Consider the following 20,885-nt stretch of genomic DNA (forward strand, 5'->3'; position numbering starts at 1 on the left):
GCGACACCCTTATTTATAGCTAGACAGTGCCCAAAGGTGACTGCAATATCAAATATGATTGCCCATTTCCCCAGCACACAACTCAGGATGCCGTGTTACATGCAGTAGACATGTGAAGAAAGTTCACAAAGCCAGTTTCATTTTCTCTTGTCACAGTATATTTTTCTTCTAGGACATGAGACCAGCACAACTCCCTGTCAGGCTTTTCTTTTTCTTCGTCCGTGTTTTCCTGCTTGTTTAGTTTCTTTAGTTAATAACATGTTTTTTAAAAAGCCAGTATTGGTACTGTAGAAATACAGGTATTGGTTTTACCCGCAGAGGCACTGGCAATGCCATTAGGGTACATTGAATGGCCTAAGGGTTTGTTACCAAGGGGACAAAGCAAACAAACTGTTGTGTTGCTCATGTTGTCGCACATGTAAATGGATCAGGAGCAGGGCGAACACCTTTCCAGGTACTTCTAATTAGTGTATATGCAGTACATTGGTTGGCATTTAAATGTAAACAGTATGATCAATCAAATACATTAAATGTTAGGTAAAATTATATTGAAAAAAAAAAAACATATATTTAATCAAAATATTTAATAAGATTGTTCTCATTGATTAGTTTTTTTGTGCAAATGCACCTGTGGGGCAGATAATTTAAAATTGAATTTGACCTGTTACCTGTCAGGTTAACAACAGTCATTCAGTGCGTACTTTTGGGAGGATAAACTTGTCCTGTTGTAACTGGATTACAGCTTATACTTATAAGCGTCACTCTCCTCGCCTCTTTACTTGTAAGAAGGGTTTGTGTGTGTGTTTTAAAATAAGTCATAATCTCGTTCACATTAAGTTCTAGCGTGTACTCTTTGTTTGCATGCAGTGGTTTCTTCCCTTTGTACATGTGTGTGTATTAATAGCCCCTCTCTGTATTTAATTATTTGCACCACAGATAAATATAACTACTCAATAACTGAACTATAACTTTTTCTAGACGTTATGGGTTCCCTTTGACTTTGATAAATCTTATCTGATCTGAAACGCTTCATTTTAAACTCATACAGTATGTACATATTTAGTAAAGGTTGTGGGGATAGTTTTGAGCAGGTTGTTACTTTTAAAATCATATCAGTGTTTTAAATTACAGAAATGATTCTCAGAAAAGTATTTATATACAGAATTATTTTTTCTTTTTTTGGTCTTTTCACATTTTTGGAAACTAACTTCATTCAAGCAGGTTTTGCTCCAGGCGGTTCTTTTTAATATATTTTTTTGCCAGTTATGTGTCTCATTTGAATCCTCTTAACAATTACTTCTTTTTTTCTAGCTCTGTCTAATCTTGCCATTTAGCACTCTTGACACTACATAGGCTTTTCTGCTATTTAACTTGTATGTGGCAGTATTATTTAAAAATAAAAAAAAAACAATTTAAAGATAATGTTTCTCTCTCTGAGAGACTCTATAGCAGACCACTGTGACCACAGGCTTTCACAAACACATTCAAGAGACAGACATAAAGGCTTGGTTATTATGTCAGGTTATTTAAGGTGTCCTGTATTAGAGTTTAAAATAACAACAAACAAGTACAACTGTTATCGTGACACACCCTAATTTCCAACTTTTCGTCAGCTCTGAAAATGTTTTTCTACCCACTTATGAGTCATAATGTTGATTGCCTTCTCCCTCACTGAGTTGTCTCATTAACCCTTTGTGGCCCTCTCCATCTTTTACGGCCTTCCACAAAACCAGGATGAAATGAGGGAGAAAAACAAGCCCAGTTCTGAAGGCCCTCAATAACCTTTTATCACAATTTAGCAATAACCTGAATCAATTTGATGTCTTAAGCAATAAAATATGCTGTTGCACTCCTATTTCTGCTGCTCCTTGGATGACAGTAAATTTACATTTTTTAATTAAACTAGCCGGAATTTTTATTAGGGGGCTGGGCTATGCTAATGGGAATGTTGTGTACAGCAGATTAACAGAGTTTTGAAATAAATTTAACAGGGAGACATTTGGAGGAAAAAAATGCGAGTCATTGTCTTTAACCTCTTTCATGCCGATTTCTCCTGGGGGATCCTTGTATTCTAAGGAGCCTTGTCAGGGAAGAGTGCTTCTCAGCAACGAGGTGATTAGTATCGCCTTGTCAACCGAGGAAAAACACTCACATTCTCAAGATTTATTTTTTAAATACCTTGTTCAAATGATACCAAAATATATGATTGTTGTTATTACTTACATTTGCATTGAATATACTGACTCAATTTACATCACTCTCTTAGTTGAAATTGTTTGAATATGAATGCCAAAATTTGTATATATGTTTTATTTTGCTACGCTGTTTGTTTTGTTTTTTAAATGTCAAAAATAGAGATGCAAAAAATGGAGTTGCAACATCTGAATTTATATTTAAAAACAGCACCTCACCATTGGATATCTTCTTTTAATTTCCCTGGCTAAAATAATTCCTTTTCAATCTTTAAATTTATTTTTCTGATTTTACATCTACATCGGACAAGAACTATTAAATAAGTGTCAAATACAGTAGTTAATGGCAGCGTATATGTTTGTGTAGTTTTATGGTCCGCTCTCAGTATTTGATTGATGTTACACGAGGCTGTGTGTGTTATGCCTGGTTTTAGCAGAGTGGCAGGGGGAGAGAAGGGGGAACATATAGCAGACAAGGGGAGGGAGGTGTGTGTGTGTGTGTGTGTGTGTGTGTGTGTGTGTGTGTGTGTGTGTTGGTTGGGGGGGGCAGAAAGAGAGGGACAGCTGAGTCCTGATTGAGCATGTGCCCAGTCATCAGACACAAGCCACCCAACACCATAATTACCTTAACCCCCGTCTTTTAATACCCAAATCACACCAACTGGCCTTTTTTTTTACCGGCAGAAAGAGGAAACATTAGAGATCAAACGATCAAATAAACTCCAGATGCACATGGGCTGCCATGCATCTTGCCGCAATAGCCAAAGTGTTCAGGGCTACTTGATATGGGCCAGGAGCAAGGCAAGTGGCATCACCACCCCCTTTCTTCAATCCTGTGCACTCATGCAGTGGCCAGCACCTAATTAAAACCTCAAAGATCCCCGTCACCAATCTGGAGTAATGGCCTAATTAATACTCGGTGAAGAAATATTCCAGAATGATAAACAGGTTGCACCTTGGGTCTTCATTGCCGTTATTATCTAAAATGTAACGGGCCAAGTTTTTATCATCAGAGATAATGCATGTTTGTTAAACTGCTTTACTAAAAATAAGGGAAATGTAAACGGCGAAGTATCCTTTTTAATTACACTATCTCCAAAATGATGGCAATGAATTATAAAGTGTCAATAATTTGGAAAAAAAAAAAGTTTTATCATGTATTATTTTCTGTAAGAAATTAGTCTTTTTTCCCCCATATTTCTGTCTCATTTGTCTGAGCGTAACCAGCGGAAAAGAAATCCTGCTTTTAGTCTCACAGCTGAACTCACAGCTATGCCGTGTCATGTATTCTTGTGTGTCAAGAGAGAAGCTTCCAGTAACTTTTTTTTCCCAGACTCGATTTCCTAATCTTACATATGAAATTATAATTTCATGCAAAGTAAGGGAGAAGAATAATCTCTAGTCGTTGATATGCTATATAAGAGGGGAAAAGGGGAAAATGAAGAGGTAATTAGCAGAGTGGAAGACTTTGGCGCATTTGTCTGAAAGCATGGTCTCCACTGGCCATGAATGAATTTGCATGCTTCGCTTATCGAAGCATACTTATTAGGCCAGCTAAAAGAAAGATTAAGCCGGCACAAAATGTGGTGACTAATCCATTTAAATGTAGCAGGGGCTCTTAAGGTGTGAACCAGTCCGTACGTAGGTTAGTGGGTATAGAACTTGACAGTACACAACTTTCAAACGACTGAATGTGTATAAAAGGAAGCAGCAGATGCGGGGTTAACTATTTAATGTCTAGGACAATGATTGACACAGGTTATAAATTGATAGTTTATCTCCTGACCCTCTTATCTCTGGAACAAATATAGCAGGTGGGGTCAGGCTGGGTTGATATAATGATGGAAACATTGTGTGGTCCAACATCAATGCTGTATTTGTCCTTGTTTTTTTTTATTCATAATTGTCGGTGCGTTATTCATAAATGTAAGGCAAAAGCTTAAAAAATGAGAAGAGTAGGTGTTAAAAAAAAATCTCACTTTAGCGCTGTTTTTTAGTGTTGAGCACATCTCTTAGTTTCAGATCTCTGTCACCTTTTCTTTGACAGAAATTTGGTGCCTGTTTTACTGTCGATTGCTTTATTTTTGATGAGAGGAAGGAAAAGAAATCTGCGCAAACAAACACGGAACCTCTTTTTTTCTGTCACCTTCACTGTGTGCGAGAAAATGTTTGCTCTGCCGAGTTACAGAGCCAATACCCCTGTCCTCGTCCGTAATTGACTGCAAACACGAACGTAGTGACGTTTAAACACTGCCCTCCTCTTTCTTCCGTGTCACACACACATCTTCCACACAGTCCCCAACCCGTCACCCCTCAGCTTCAGGTTCCCCCTACTGCTGTGTGTTTTTTCATGTGACATTCTATTCACTTGGGTCAGTAGCAGGCAGCACCAGCAATAATTACTGTCAGTACATTATAAATCTGAAGCCCAGCTGTTCATTTCTGTCAGTGCCAACAGAGACAGAAAGCTAGCGAAGAGAAGGGCAAGAGGGGGAGAGAGGGGAAGAGCCCAGTTCGCAGTTTGCCGGATTTCTTTCCTTCCCCCCCTTTTTTTTTTTACTTGGTAACTTGATAGGATTACATGGTTCTAGAGTCCACACCTGTTAAGAGGCTGTTAGCAGAACAGTTGGCAGTCCCATAACCATAGCTTAGCCTTTTTCTTCCGTCTCTGCTGTCCATTTTGTATCCCCTTTTGGGGATTTCACCCTGCATGTATGACGGGAGTTTGTTTCTCCGGGCTTCTGCCTGAGTCAGGGGTGAGGAGGGGAGAGCGCTCCTTGTGACACGTGAGCGGTGTGTGTTTGATGTTAGGGAGCGTACCCTATGCTTCTGTGTGTGGGGGGCCAGGTCAGCTGATTCTTTTTTCCTCCCTCTCCTGAGACACGTCTGCCATCAGTTGTGCTTCCATCTCCGACCTCAGTCACACTGGAGCCACCCCCGAAACAACATGTATACAAGTAACACGACAGCAAGCAAAGAAAGAATTCAATTTGGTTTGTTTTCCACAAAGGTGGGGGGCAGGTGTTGGCAGAGTCATAAAATGCCCAAATACAGGTTAAACCAGACAATTTAAATGATTATGGGTTAGGTTGAGAACATTTGTGCATATTTTAGGAGTGCCACACCCCTGCTGTCAATTAAAAATACTTTTGGTAGGAGTGGAGAAATGAGTAATGTGTAAAATGTGTTGCTTGTTTTCTCTTGTTCGTTTATTATTTAAGTGGAAAACAGCGCTGAATATGTATATTGTCTGAACACAGGAGAATATTGTGTAATAGTTTGTTGGGGAATCGTTGACTGTCATCAGACTCAGAAAATCACATTACAGTAGGTTGTTTTGTGCCTTGGTGCAATGTGTCTCACTGCCTTATTTGGCATTCAGCAGCCACCCAGCTCTTTGGCTTCATCACTTTCTATGGGCCCTCAGCACCTGTTCCCCCTATTGTGCTGGAATTTTCTATATTTGGCAAGAAGTTGGACTCTCTCAATTGGTGTCCAGGTCCATAGTTAGAAAATGAACTCTGTATTCTCCAATGTTATTTTTCTTTTTCTTCTGCTGTTGCTCAGTTGTTTAAAAGATTCTAAGAAAACATGATTCAATTTGGGAGGACTGTGAAACATTTCTCAACAGGGCATCTAGTAAATGTCATGTTGTCCCTTGCATGTTATTGACACATTGCGTGGCCAGGAGTGCAAATTATCTTCCTACTGAAGCACAGGAGAAATAAAAAAAGCAAAGTTAATAGATATCTTAGGCTAACTTTTAATTGTTCTGATATGTAATCGCTAAATGACAATAAAAAAGGAGCAGGGCCACTTTAAAAGCTTTATCTCTCCTGCTCTGTGCCCAAAGTGTCATGTCCATAACAGCACCACCTGATCTACAGAGTAAAATAACCGCTAAGGCTTATTGTTTGGACAATATTGGAACCCCCCCCGAAACACAACCCACCCCACCCCCTGTTCCCCCCGCTGCTTCTCTCCCCTCTCCCTTGATTCATTTCACCCACTGTCCTCGGCTGCTGGAAAATGGCGTTAATTTTTTTATTACCTGTTTGACTCTCCAGCCTTATTACTGTAGCCCCTTAATGTTCTCTGTAACCGTGGAAACCAGATGAATAAATGTCCGCCAAAGAAAATGAGATGATTAAACAGGTCACCCTTGCAAAACAAATTCGCTTGGTCGAGCGCAATTTGTGTACCGAGTGGCTGTCTTAACAGTTTGCTAACAAGGGGATTGTTTGCCAGACTAACTGACAGAGAAGGGAGGGGGGAAATGAAGATATCTGGGGAAAAGGATATGATTGAAGAGATAATATTTTAGATCACCATGCTATTTGTCTCATCTCTTTATTCTTCATGAGAATCTGGTGTTTGTAAAAGATTTAAAGTTCTACCTTTCTTTAATTTGTATTCTTTATATAATAGAGAAAGACAGACAATTTAGAAATGTTCTTTTCCGGTGTACTGTATATTTTAGCATTTACAAGTAACATTGAAGTTTAAAGCAGCCATCCATATTATTGTCAGAGGCATTTGGTCTGTGATCATCAGCAAGTGCAGTAGCAAATAGAATTGTTCTCATTTATGTGGCAACCAATCATTACTGCTAATTGTCCTTGAGGCCATCTGTATAGGATGGCTTGTCCTCTATTGGTGTTGGAACAGTACTGGTCATGGATTTACAAGTCCAATAATAATACTTAACTCCTCCAAACCTCTATAGTCAGCGCAAAACAGTACATATTCACAACTGCAGTAAGAAATATGGAGTTTTTTTTCTCTCAAATTAAACAGTAAGCTGAATAGCATTCTGGTTTCAAAGTGTCACTAAACTGCTTTCCCATGATGCTCCGCCCTTCCCTTCCTTGTCCAAGTGTAATATGCTCATACAGTAGGACTTGTTTTAAGCAAAGCTCTCTGACAACCATATGAAGCGTCTGGTGTTTTCATCTGGGAAAATAAGAGACTAGGTTGGGCAGATTTAGCCATGTAACGATAGGGCAAACATGTAGACTTGGATTAGAATCAGGCCTGTGTTGCCATTCAGACCACAAATCATAAATGTCGGGGACACGGTGGTGGTGTTGTTTATGGAAGGATGCCACGCTGCGCCACTCAAGGGTGTTGCCTGTTTGCATTGATGCACCACCACCACTTACAGCCTCTTGCTTTAAAACAACTCCCACATCCCACTCAGCCCAGCCATTTTGTCCCGTTACCATAGCAGATCCCAAATGTTCACCACAGCTTTAGCCTCAACTTTAAAAGAACGGGGGTTGTTGCTCAAAGCAGGGCCGTGGCTTCTTTAAGTCATTTGTGGGACATAAGATGGCGAGCCAGAGTTTTCCACTGGCAGAGGGGGTATTTCATCCCAATACAGCTCAAAACTGAAAAGCACGTATGCATTATTGATGTTTTAATTTGTGCAAATGCCCAAGTCTTTGTTAAGTGATTATAGTGCTAGGGAGATAACAGGGGAGGTACTTCTCTATGAAACAAGAGCTTGCTTGCTGGCTGCACTGGGAAGCCATTGGACTAAATCTAACAAGTCAACGCTTCTACTCCGTGCTCTGTGCTCCATGCTCCGAACGAGAGAGAGGGAGCGAGGCGGGGGTTGGGGTTGGAGGGGAGGAGGGGTGAAGAGAGTTGACTCAAAAATATCAACGTGTCTAAGATAAGAACAAATTCAGCCGTTGATCTTTTGTCCTTATTTCAGCTACACCTCTCCCATTTATGACGCTGGGTTTATAGGTCTTTTACATCCCTTATCAAAAATTATTTGATGTAAATACAATGGAACTGACCTGAAAAGCCCTATGTATAAATACTCCTCGTGGCACACTAGAAACTGACCTTGGGAAAAGAATGCAAAGTTATTATGCTCGCAAAACAAGCCAATAAAATAATACACCATTGAAAGGAGGGAGTTTGGGTAAATATAAAAGAGAAGAGAAGCAGTTTTCTTTCCCTGCAATGATTAACTCAGAACAAAGGTTATGAAGAATGACATTTTTTTAAACTGTAATTTATGTAATTGCCCACTACAGCTACCTTGCCAGATAAATAATGACGGAAGGAAACTTTCCCCTAGAAGAGAACACACATGTATATGCAGACTACAAACTAAGATAAAAAGATGTTGTTCCATATCCTAGTTGATCCAATCTCCAACTACATCTCAGATCATTGTCACCAGTGCATAGAAACGTGTGTTTCCTCTCTTGTGCCTTTTGGTGTTTGTGATGGATGTCCAAGCTCAGCCTCATCTCTGCTGCTCCCACACCTGCAGCCGTTCACACAGCCTGCCTTCCTCCAGCACCTAACGTATGTATAACCTGTAAATGATGCTGTATTCATTTAGCTAAGACTGCATTAATATGGGCGCTATCAATGCCAGCCCATGAGATAAGTGTTTTGGCTTTGGTTTCTGAATTAGTCATTCTCTTTTGTTTATTGGCTTTATTCTTGCTCTATTCTTTGGGAAAATCTGCTTGAGTATGGAAGCAGGCTTTGCCTTATGCTTTGAGGTCCCTGGTGGAGGTAAAAAACGAGTGCACACACACACACACACACACACACACACACACACACACACACACAGTAGGCGCTCAGGCTTCTCCAAGCATTTACTGCTTTATTAAGCTGTCTCATGAACCCACTAGCAGAACATGAGAATACAAGAAAAAAGAAAAGCCCATATTACTTGATGATTTGATGTCATTTGTGGACTACAAAACACTAGGCTTTATTGTGTGCGCAGGGAGAAAGAGCGGGAGCAGAGAAAAAAAGAAGTTGGCTTAGAAATTCAGAATTTCAATTAGCGTACGTAATCTGAACCTGCCGGCTTTGATAGAGGCTTTTTTTTTTTTACTAAGAATACAGCAGCACTTGTAAAACATTAATTAAGCAGACTTGTTTTTTTAAAGGATGGAGTAAAGTGTGCTTTATGCAGTCCTTTTTTTACTGAACAAAAGGAAGTTACCTCAAATAGAGGACCGCTTCACCCAAACCGTTTTGAATTATTTTTAAATTGGTAGAAAAACACAAAAGTCAAAAAAGACAAGCCATTGAGAGTAATGTTCCAAAGGATATGATATCATATGAGAGCACAGCCTTTTGCTGAAGAATAGAAATGTATCCCTGCCTCAGTGAAACCTAAGCTTGGCGCAGGAAAACGAGCCCCTATTTTAATGACTTTCTACCTGACAGATGACTTTAGACCGCCTTTTGGATCACATTGCTCTGACTTTGTCTCTTACATCATCAAACCATTGATTATTAATAGTGTATATTAATTGTTAATTGATGGGTAATATGAGTTATGATGGCAATATTTCCTAAACGTAAAAAGGTTACTGTTTTATAAAACAGAAAAGTCTTGAACGAGTCTCAAACTTATGCTTTATTTCCCGTGGTGATGGTTTGTGGCAAAGCCGTGGTATGTCTGTTTGTGCTGCATGGAAGCCTGAGCCCTGTTGAAATTTCTATACTCTTTTCTGGTTAGCATGGCTACGTGATACTGCAAGCTGAAATGCATGCTCTAAACAACACTGGTTAGCATTAAGGGGGATTACAGTTCATTCACGAACTTTGGTTTAATTTTTCAACAATGAATCAAGATAAAACATAATGCAGGTTATTCCCAATAGATCATTTACCAAGTTCAGAAGCAGATAATGACAAAGGTATAAAAAGGGGTTTTATTGGTTCCACTTCTTGGAATATATAATAGAAAAAGAGTCCCTATTCCACATTTGCACATGGTGTTGTATATGCATTTTCTACAGACTATTGTAAATCTTGCAGTAGGTGATGAGTACACATACAGATGATACATTAAAACTGCCATAACTCGCACACCCAGCAAAGCTAAAAATCAATTGGAATGGATAGTTAAGCTGGCCCCTAAAAATCAATGAGCAATTCATGTCCTTGATCACAGAATGTCATTCCTCTCAATGTTAGAGGCTGATGAGGGCTGAGCATACACACATATACTCACATTCAGCACAAATATACAGTACAGGAAACTTGCACACATTCACTGTGCTGATACAAGAAGTTAAGAGTAAATTAAACATACTGGACAAGGACACATATTTTGATACACTTGTATTTGAAGCAACTTCTCTTGATATCTTGAAAAATGTTTTCAGTATAACACAGTGCTGTCCATCGTACTGTATGTATTTGTTTTTACAACTAAATGGATATGCAAAGGTTTTAAGCAAAATGTGTTGAGACAGTGTTAAATGTGGTTAGGGTATTTAATCAGGGCCAGCTGGTGAATACAACATTGCAGTCAAATTATTGAACGTAGCAGGGAATCAAATTTCAAAGCTCATGTTGTTGTTTTTAAACCGTGCAAAATGTTGCAATTCAACAACATTGTACACCAAGCCTGGAAAATAGAGATGACCTTATAACCATTGCATGGTGGGGGCACAGACACACTCAAATACACCCACACACATGCACATGCACACAGTGGACTTTAATGTAGGAAGAGAAGGAAGGCGATAAGGTTAGCCAAATTAAGAGGATGAAAATTCTGTGTTTCAAAATAGCAATTTTGCCCTTATTAATGCCATTAGTGTAACAGTCATAATGGATCAAATCAACGGATGACCGAAGCATCTCCTCTGTCTCTGTGCTATGACGGGATCATGTCGGGTACAATTTGGGCATTTTGTGTTGATGAGTGAAGTTTCGAGTGCTGTAGTATTCTGCAAACTGCCCCTAAATTATGCCCATAGTTTCTCTGTTTATCTATTTATATTTTTACTTTTTTGTCTTTCTCTCTTCTGCTGTTTGTACAGATTGTATTAGTCATTTTCTGGCACCTTGGAACATTAATTTGTTATTGCCACCCTTGATCTGCCACCCCAGCTATCAGTAGCAGTGACCCTTTCATTGGGAACTACTGTATTTTTAACCCAGATTTAGATAATGGTACTGTCACAGTCATTTTTGCTTCTGGGCTATTCGCTGCTTTGAGGCCGTTCACGTCACTCACACTTTGTATCCCCCGTTACCAATTCAGAGCAATGCTACAACAGATATTATGTTAATGCAATGCCATATCTTTAACTTCAAATCTTAATTTCTGTTGTCTAAACCTTTTCCACAAACTATGTTTTCCTTCTACAGTATGTCCACATAGTCTGTGATATATTAGTTATAAGTTAGCAGCAGTTGCTGGCCTTAACAGGTGGTCATCTTTTACGGCCTATTACTCTGGTAACATTTGAAAGGGTCATTTAGCCCACTAGCAAAATACCTCAGATTTGGGGAGAGGAGAGGGCCTTCGAAACAGTTGTTGCCTGTCAGAAGGAACAGAGAGTCAGGAGGATCGGTGGAACACTTGCTCGTCCCCTCGTCGAGGTGAGAATTTTCCAGCAGCTGTCACTTGGCCTCTGTACCTCATGTTTTTTTGGTTTTTTTTGTGACGGGTGTATTTTTTCCCTTCATTTCCAATAAAGCAGAAATGAATGTTTGTGGCAACTGGAGGGGGAGGGCAAACTCCAGTGCTGTGCCCCGTCACTCACAATCTCGCCCGTGTGTGTCCTCCTCTAGAAGGGTTACATGTCTCATCAGCCGCCAATCATGAGACGCACGTGAGACGAGCCTAACGGCAGAGTCTTCTTTCTTGTGATTCAACTGCTTAAAAGGCTCTTGTGGTTTTTTAATGTCTGGTGTCACAGAACTCTTTCCGTTAGGCTTGGTATAGTAGCAAAATGGTTTGTTTCATTTGCCTCTGTTCTGCCTCTCCTCGACTGCTCTACCCTTCTCTCTCCCATTCCCGCTTCCTTTCCCTGTCTCCTTCACTCCCCCTTTCTCCCCCCCCTCAATCCATCTGCATCATGTCGATCTGTCAGGCTGCCAGTGTCTGTTCCAATTAGATTCCACTTAATACACGTAACCTCGATTAACACGCAATCAAGCCCAGATAAATCACGTCCTTTAAGTCCCCCCCTCTGCCTCTCCTGTGTTGCTTTGTATCACTCAGTTTTTCCCAACAAGCTTTCTTCGCCACAGTCGTTGGTCACAATGTATGAAATCACACGTTGACTGCACGAGCAGGTAAACTTTGCAAATGTCCTCAGTGGTGACATTTTGCTGCTTTTTACCTCTAACCAAATGCGCTGTCCTAGTGTGCGTCTCACTTCTCTTTCTAGTAATGTGAAGTTCTTCTTGTGTTTCCAGCAGACTCGTGTTGGTGCCCTTCTCACCCCAGAAGATGAAGGTGTCTTAATTACATCTTTGGTTAAAAAGCTACAAAAGACACCGTGGGCTTTCTCAACATTGCGGGAGGCTGTGTAGTCTATTGTCTCGGTGACCTTTTTAGCTAGCGGACAATTGGTTTGACTAGATTACAAATTAAGACACAGCACTAGGCACTTAGAAAGCAAGTCTGTTAGAGAGCAGTTCTATTACTACCAGCCTGTGAAAGCCACTGGGCCATATTTTTTAAGCATCACATAAATGGCCACAAAGTCAGGCATCACATGCACATTGTTCCCTATCTATAAAGTTACATTTGCTTTAATGATATCTGCAATGCCATAGTGCCTCTTTGCCAGTGGCAGAAAGGGAAAAACACACAAAGCCACTACAGAGCATAGGATTCAGGGCCGATTATAATTCTTTTAACAAAGTTAATAATTTACACTGTTTATGCTAATAGGAGAAAAGAGGACTGTTGAATTAGCAAACAGCAAAAACCACTAAAAATACAAACCAAATGAAAACAACCTGGGGCACTGAAAAAGCACACACAGCACTCTTGGGGTCTTCTTTTATTAATCGCAGCTAAAAGTGCTAACATTGACATGTTGAACAGATTAGCCTCTTTAATAACGGGGCAGGTCAACATGGCTACCGCTGCTGATCCATGAGGATAGCCTGTCGGGAGGCGGATAGCCTGTGTGTTTCATATTCTGACCCGGCCTCTACTGTATTGGGCTCGCCCCTGCACTAAAGATGCACTAAAACTGGCCTGTGCATTCGCTAGATGAAAAATGTAGTACTCTTCTTCTTCTATTGCTCATTGTAGTTTTTTACTTTTTCCTCACATTTAGAAAGGTCTGACAGTTGTCATTTGCTGTATTATGGCAGCGTCTTGACAGCATGGTTACGGTTTTTGAAGCCTTGCTGTTTTTCAAAAGTGGTAGCTGGGGCAGTTAGAGATCTGGCTTTGTTTCACATAGCGACAGCTTGTGTCATACACGTTCAGGCTGCCGTTGTACAGCATTAATGGTTTTAAATATCTCAATGCTAGTTGGATCTGACAAGGCCTGCCGGTGTGCAGTGTGTAAATAGGGCTTGGATTTAAAATAAATTAAGCTATGAGAAAGGCTCACGTTGATCCATTTCTTATCTCCTCTGCTGCCTTGTCAGCCCCAAGCCCTTTCAAATCGTGTGGACAAGTTAAGGGACAAGCAGTACTCATTCACAGTTTCTAGCATGTAAAAATAGCCTGTTATTAGTATGTACTAACGAAGAATATATATGTATAACTACAGTAGATACTTTACTTGTTCAATTTCCTTGAAACTGTTGATCTCTGTAAAACCAATTGCAAAGTTGTGTGTTTTATTTAATTAGTATTGGGTGCAAACAAAATGAGTATTGAATAGACACCCGATAGCCCTCTGTCCTGTCTTTTTCCATTCATAAACTCTGTCCACAGCCACAACAGTGTTGCACTGTCTCTTTAAAAGGGGTGACAGTTTTGACTATAAGTTGAGCTACATTTTTTTTCTTCTCTTTCCCAGAGAAAAAAACATGGGAATAACGCTGATGAGTTTTAACAGCTTCAGCCAGGCGATGGGCAAATATAATAAGTGTTTTCGTAGACGTCACCAATGATTATCTCATCTGGGCATTTTGGGTGAATGTAGTGGATTTAGAGGCTCGTCTCCCATTGTGCTGACATCACCCTATAATAAACCAAATTAAATCATGGTGAAAATCATTTGAAATTCTCCCAGAGTCTGTCTCAAATGACTTAACAATGAAAGTCTGGGAAAAATTTAAAGGGAACGCTGTGTGCGTGTGTGGGTTTGAGTGTGTTCAGGCGCGGGGGATGGAAGGGGGTGAACTGTGGAAATGGGGGCAAATTTGCCCTCACACTGCATAATGGGATAAGGGAAGCTAATATTTAACACATTCTTAAGATAATTTAACAGACAGCATTTTGAAACAGTACTTTGCATTCATTGTTTTTTTAATGAAAAGTAGGTATTTTACATACTACATACATAATACATTTCTTTTTTGTGTATATAACTTTTCTGTGATTTGTAAATTTCACCGATCTCAGCATGGAAAGTTATTTGTATCGAAACCCTTAGAAGGAATATAAAACACAGTCTAAGTCAGTCTTGATATAGCTCTACTTTTATAGATAGAAAGTCGGATTAAAGGGCACGAGTGTCCAGTTTCCACAGTCAGGCAATGTTGCATGGAAAATGTGGTTTGATACTTATACCACTATGACACACTACAGGCAAGACAAGACAAAATCACACCTGTATATTTTATAAACACATTTTGGCAATGTGCCATCATAGCGAGTGACATGCATGCCATACCTTTACAGTAACAGTAATCATTAAAGTGGCCTCTAAAAGGTTTTCTTTTGAAAATAGCGAAAATTTATATGTGTTATATGATCACATGCAAACTTAAATACAAGTTACCAAGTTACCAGTAAATGTGCAATCATGTTTTTTTAATGTATTTATATTTATTCCATATCACAATATTTGTTGCACGTTAGCCATAAGAAAAGGTCTACTAGCACGCCTGGAACACACAGGGATTCGTCAGCTGTCCCGTCTCACCACTCGCGTGCTGTAGTCGGCCACCCATGACCTTGTGAAATGAACAAAGGAGTAAGAGAGAGAGAACGTGAGTGAGTGAGGGAGTGAGTGAGTGAGTGAGAGGAGTCAGTGAAGAAGTGTGGAGGTGCATGGAGGTGGGGGGGGGGCTGTTGCTGCTAAAGGCCTCAACTCAGCCAACGTTGCCTGATGTGACAGGATTAGCTAAGCCCCGGTGAGCATGGCTGGTACTGTGAGCCGTGTGTGTGTGTGTGTGTGTGTGTGTGTGTGTGTGTGGTAGGCAGGCAGGCAGTGTGCACAGCAGACTGGGAACCCAGAACTGCTGCTTGCCACCAGCCGAGCCAAGACAAGACATGGGAGATCAACAGTGTGTCAGCCCATCGCTGCCATCAAGCCTCTCATCACCCTCCCCTTTCACCAATGGGAGAAAGCCAGACCATAGAGGATACAGCCAACGGAGTCAAGATACAGTGGGGGGAGACACAGTGGGGGACTAGTGGGCGGGCAGCTGGGGCTAAAGTGATCGTGAGTTGGAAAATGATCCTATTAAATTGAATTAAAGAGGCAGTCTTCATTTACCCCAAGAATGATGGATTTGGATAATTAACAGTGTTAATGGGGACTGGTTAAAGAGGGCAAGGGAAACCGGTGATTGCAGACAGAGTAAAGGGGCCAGGTCAGACCTGCATTGTATTCGACCTGGCGACCCATAAGCGATGGCCTTTTTATTTTTTTTGCCTTGCACCAACTCATAGTCACTTGTGGGGAGTATTTTATAAGCGTTACCAGACTGTGGCACACTGTTTGGAAATGTTACAAATTCCCCTTACCTTTTTTTTCAAGGTGTTTTTTTCTTTTTTCCCCACAACTCCACCTTTATAAAAGAGCAGTGGCTGTAAGATGATCTGAACACAGCAGATCAAAGGCTGTTGTGTTGTGTGGTTTTGCACTGGGCCTATTGAGTAGCATGCATGCGAATAGGGAAATAAAAGCAATAGGAGGGTGTAACTGATCAGCATGTAGGTTTAATGTTGATATATTTTGTAGTAGTGTGCTGCAGCAAAGAGTGCATTATACCAGTTTAATGCCCTCATCTCGGGACCTAATTAAGACACGTGTGTGTGTGTGTGTGTGTGAAGTGTATGCGCACGCACATGTGGTGGTGTGCTTTGGAGCCTGGGTTTTCACTTTGGTCAGTGCACAAACCCTATCTGTATGTCCTTAATTCTTGATGATGTGTAGGCCTCAGGCAGTGTGTGTGATGGAGAGGATGCCTGTGTGCCAAGTTGAAGTGATCAGACGGCAGGGCATGGGCCCTCTCCCCTCTGAAAAATCCCGTTGCTTTACTCACAGCAGCCGACCGGCAGTAGTGCGTCGCTAGTTTCCACAGTCTAGTCAGGACTAGTGACACCCTGCCACAAAGGAGCCAGATTTATAGGGCACTACGCGTCACCGGGTAATCTGCAGCTCGTCTATTACTTTAGAAATAATAGCTAATCCTGAGGATAAACTAGTTAGCTTCATTTACATCATCTCGGCCACTGCTTTACTAATTCAGATTATCCCTTATATGCAGCGTATATTATGTGCTGCATTGTTTAAGGTTGAGCACTTTTACACAGTTTGCAATCAATTTTGACAGTTGTAGACACACACTCAATTCTCCATTACCGTGGATGATGTGCACAACAGCTTACCTGAACCCTGATTAGGCAGAGAATGTCTTAAGTAAAGGGATCAAATAATTTTATGCTACTTTTCTCCTTTCAAAAAAATTAACACCACAGTCGCACTGTGTGTGTGTGTGTGTGTGTGTGTGTGTGTGTGCGCGTGTGTGTGAGTGCGTGTGAGTGCGTGTGTGTGCGTGTGTGTGTGTGTGTCTGAGTCTGAGTGAGAGAGTGATAGAGTGTGTGAAAAAAAACAATCTCATCAAGCAGGAGGCCGTTTGCTTAGCAAGAGCTGACAGTCTTTGTGTATGTAAATGAAGAATTTAGACTAATGGAGTTGAACCATTTCTAATTTTGTGATGGCAAGAGGATTTTGATTGAAAGTAATTAAGCAAGCTAGCTGTAAAATTAATTAAAGCAAAAGGAGGGGGGGACTTTTATTGGATTGGATAGCGATATAGCTGCTGTCAGGCAGGGGGACAAATGGGGGTGACCTGGATTCTCTGCCCTCCCTCCTCCCACTCGGGACTTTTATGTCACTTTAATCTCCTTAGAGCGGCTGGTGTGCATTTGTTCGAAATAATCAAGGAAATATGGTCAGAAATTGTCAGCTTTCAGATCTAATTTACCTGACAGCCTTGCAAGTGTGTGTGCACGCACAAGTATGCATGTGACAGTGGCAGGTCCTTTTTTTCCTTGCCCTCTCCTCAGCTTTGTGGAAAATGCTTTTGACAGTCTTGAAGCATTTTGGTTGTTGAAGGGTGGGGGAGATGAGGAACTTGGGTGGCTTTAAGACGGACATTTCAATGAGATGTGTTTTGCCCAGCTTAGCACCTCTGACACTGTTGTGTGCGTGCACACACACCAACATGCTTAATTGCCTCTGTAACATATTCAGACTCCGTTTGGCCACTGTACCAGCACTGCTCTGCCTCTGTTGTTCTCAGGTAGCCTAAACGAGCAGAAGCAGATTACAGTAATGACAAAGCCTGTTACAGCTACTTAACCACTGACACGATAAGATTGGCCAATCCTGCACAAATAGAAATGGAATTTGTTGTCCCTTTTCAGTTTTGAAAAATAATAACTTAATCATACTTAAAGTAAATGCTGATTTCAGAATATTTTTCCCTTGGTGTTTCAGACTTTTGTGTTAAGCTTATAATTGAATGGCTGTGATGTTGGTGAAGAAATATCAACCACCTGTGCAATTTATGCTAAGCTAATAACCAGTCATAAAATCGCTCTGCTAATGTCCTGCGACATCTGTATGGCTTTGAGCTGTATGGGGTCCATATTAAAGATCCACGGGGTTTCCCACGATTCCACAGTGAGTGAGATGCCACTTCCTCTTAAAGCTTCTCAGTGCTTCCTGGTATTTGCGACATAGGGTCTCCGTGTGGCCCTCAGTACCCCCTGAAGAGACAGTTAATTAAGGCCTGGGCCCAGACAACACTGCCAGGACTCTAACCCACCACACCACTGTCTGCCCCTGTCGCCACCACTCCCCTCCTCAACTCTGCAGCCGTCGGCCCTGTGGGAAAGCATCGTGCCAAGGCTGCGCCACCATCGGGGCCCCTAACGGGATTAGGAGTCCTCTGAAAATAGGACCTCAGCTCCAAAAGCCTCTCACACACCTTCATCTGCCCAAAGGATCCCCCTCAACTCACCCCAGCCCTATTCCCTCCTACTCCCCCCCTATAAGACGGCTCCACCCGAGCTCCATTTTATCAATTAATGTAATAAAAGGTGGAACAAAGAGCTTTCTTTTCCCCCGCTCTGTAATTAGAGGGAGAGATCTCTTGAGGACTGGCCTTCCTTGGGCCCGAAAAACATGATTCTCACTCCCCCCCTCTACACTGCCACTACCACTCAAGCGGAATATGGCGCCTCGATGTATAAGGGTGAAAATGATGTGATAGTGTAGTGTAGTTTGCCAGGCAAACCCGGCACAACCTATTTTGCAGTAGCTTTATCTAAGTGCGAACAAATGAATGTAACATTTGGAAGAGTGATACATTATTAACTCTAATTGATTCCTATATAACACTATACATTCACTGTCACCTTCGCTTTGGCTCGCACGAGTACATGTGCTCTGAATCAGTCTTGTCGCTGTCCCTATTCTAACACGTTACGTGTCACCACACACTGTTAACAAATGTGATAAAACCACCTGAATCGAGAATATCAGGTATGGCGTCTGCCTATGTGTGTTTTTGTCTGTTAAGGTGAGATACAGTAGACTTTGCTGTGTGTGTATTTCCTACTCTCTCTCTCTCTCTCTCTCTCTCTCTCTCTCTCTCTCTCTCTCTCTCTCTCTCTCTTGTGCTTAACTGTGTCTACATAAGTGTGAAAGTAAAAGAGAGAGACAGCACCCGTTTTCACAGTCACTGAAGCTTTCGATAGGAATTAGTTTTACAACATATGCAAATGTTCCCCCTTGAAAAAAAGGGGGTCTTTAAGTGACAGGTTGATATGTGATTAAACGACAATTAGAGTGCTGAAAATAAGTGTCGGCAGTAGGTCAAGCACTGGGCGGCTCAGCTAAAAGGTAGCAGACTACTGAAGAGAAAACATTCCCAGGCAGAGGCCAGGATTGGGACCCAAAACAAATTAGAGAGGTGAAGGGTGAACAAGGTTGGCACTGTGTTCCAATAAACCCACAACAAAAACAAGTTCTGTGCTTTGCCTGGATGACAGACAATTCATGATTAGAGTAGGATCTGGTTTTCAGGTAGCCAGTGCTGAACATAAATACAATCCATGAATCCTAACATTGGCACTAATTGTACTGTAAAGACACAACGTGCTTTAACATCATACTTGACTGGTATACTTTACCTTTAGGGGACTCCACCATTTGACAGTGATGCCCTGCTTGTTTTGATTTTAACCTTTATTGCCCCCAGCACAGATTAAATACAGTTATCTGCCCTAGTGTAGGCTGCACCCCTCTCCTCTGCTGCCCTTTAAGTTAAAAGAACAGAGACATGAGGGATTCTGTGTCTTTCTCTCTTGCTGTCTTTCTCTAACAAACACATACACACTCACACACATATGCACACAAACATTCAGGCAGAGACATAAAAGGGCTCACGCTTATTCTGGCAACAGATGGCCCTGTCCCTATAATCCCCTTTGATGCTGCGGTGGGCAGTGGCTCCTGAACATCACTGAAGCCAAAGCCCCAACAAAACTTGAGCTACTTTTCCTTTAACTGACCCCAATTGCCAAGGAGCTGTCAGCTGTCAGACCTGGTTAAGAGCGTCTTTACTGGGGAGACTGAAGGGCACAGGTTTCTCTCTCTCTCTCTCTCTCTCTCTCTTCTTTCAGCTTCCTGTTTGTTTTCTGTCACAGACGGTTCATTCCACCTGCATGGCACGGCTGTGAAAGCAGGTTGACCGTGGTACTCTGACTCGTAGTATCGACGGCACTTATTTCTTCCCTGTTCCTTCCAGAAGGCGAAAGAGTGAACCTCCCCCAGCTCTAATATTGGAGCCACAGATGGCAGGAGGTGGGCTAAGAGGCTTAGATTTCATCGAAGCGCTCACCTTAATTATTGTCAATTGTGATAAAAGAGGAGCTTTTCACTGCTTGTGTAACCTCTATACTATATACACATACACAATTACATTAAAAGCACTGCACTGCATCACTTATTCTTTTTTGAGTGATTCACAGTAGATATCTTTTTTTGGTTGTCCTGTCAGTTGAGAGCTGGCCAGTTGATGCTGATGAAATAAATCTGCTATCTTTAAAGAAAGTGGTTCAGTTTCAGATAAGATCAAATCCCCATGATACTAATGAGCTCACTAATGGAGTTTACTTTTTTTTTTAAACAAGTATCCTTAACCCGTCTTTCACATTAGTAAAACGTGATTGTAGTTTAATTCTTAACAATAATATTATTGCTGGCATTTTACAAATTTTGCGGAAGAAAAGATTTTTTTGGTGTTGTCAATGCCCTTTTCTTCCTATAGTCTCCGACGGCAAGGCATATAGTTGTGTTAACCTTCCTGATTAAATTTAAGATCACTCACCCAAATGTTTGAGTGAACCAAGACTACGAAGCACTTTGCTTTCTTATTAATTTTGCACTGTAAATAGAATCAAATGTGAACTCATGTCTTAACCTTTGTCTTAAATAATTTCCTTCTCCTTGTGTAGGCAGCTCC

At 41.2% G+C, this 20,885-nt stretch overlaps 1 protein-coding gene across 2 annotated transcripts in view; it reads left to right on the forward strand.

The window, feature by feature from the left end:
* Positions 1-20,885, forward strand: part of casz1 (castor zinc finger 1) — a 189,320-nt gene that overhangs the window by 112,364 nt on the left and 56,071 nt on the right. The gene's annotated exons all lie outside the window — the stretch shown is intronic.

Source organism: Sander lucioperca, chromosome 12 (genome assembly GCF_008315115.2).
Source record: "Sander lucioperca isolate FBNREF2018 chromosome 12, SLUC_FBN_1.2, whole genome shotgun sequence".
In the NCBI taxonomy this organism is placed as follows: domain Eukaryota; kingdom Metazoa; phylum Chordata; class Actinopteri; order Perciformes; family Percidae; genus Sander; species Sander lucioperca.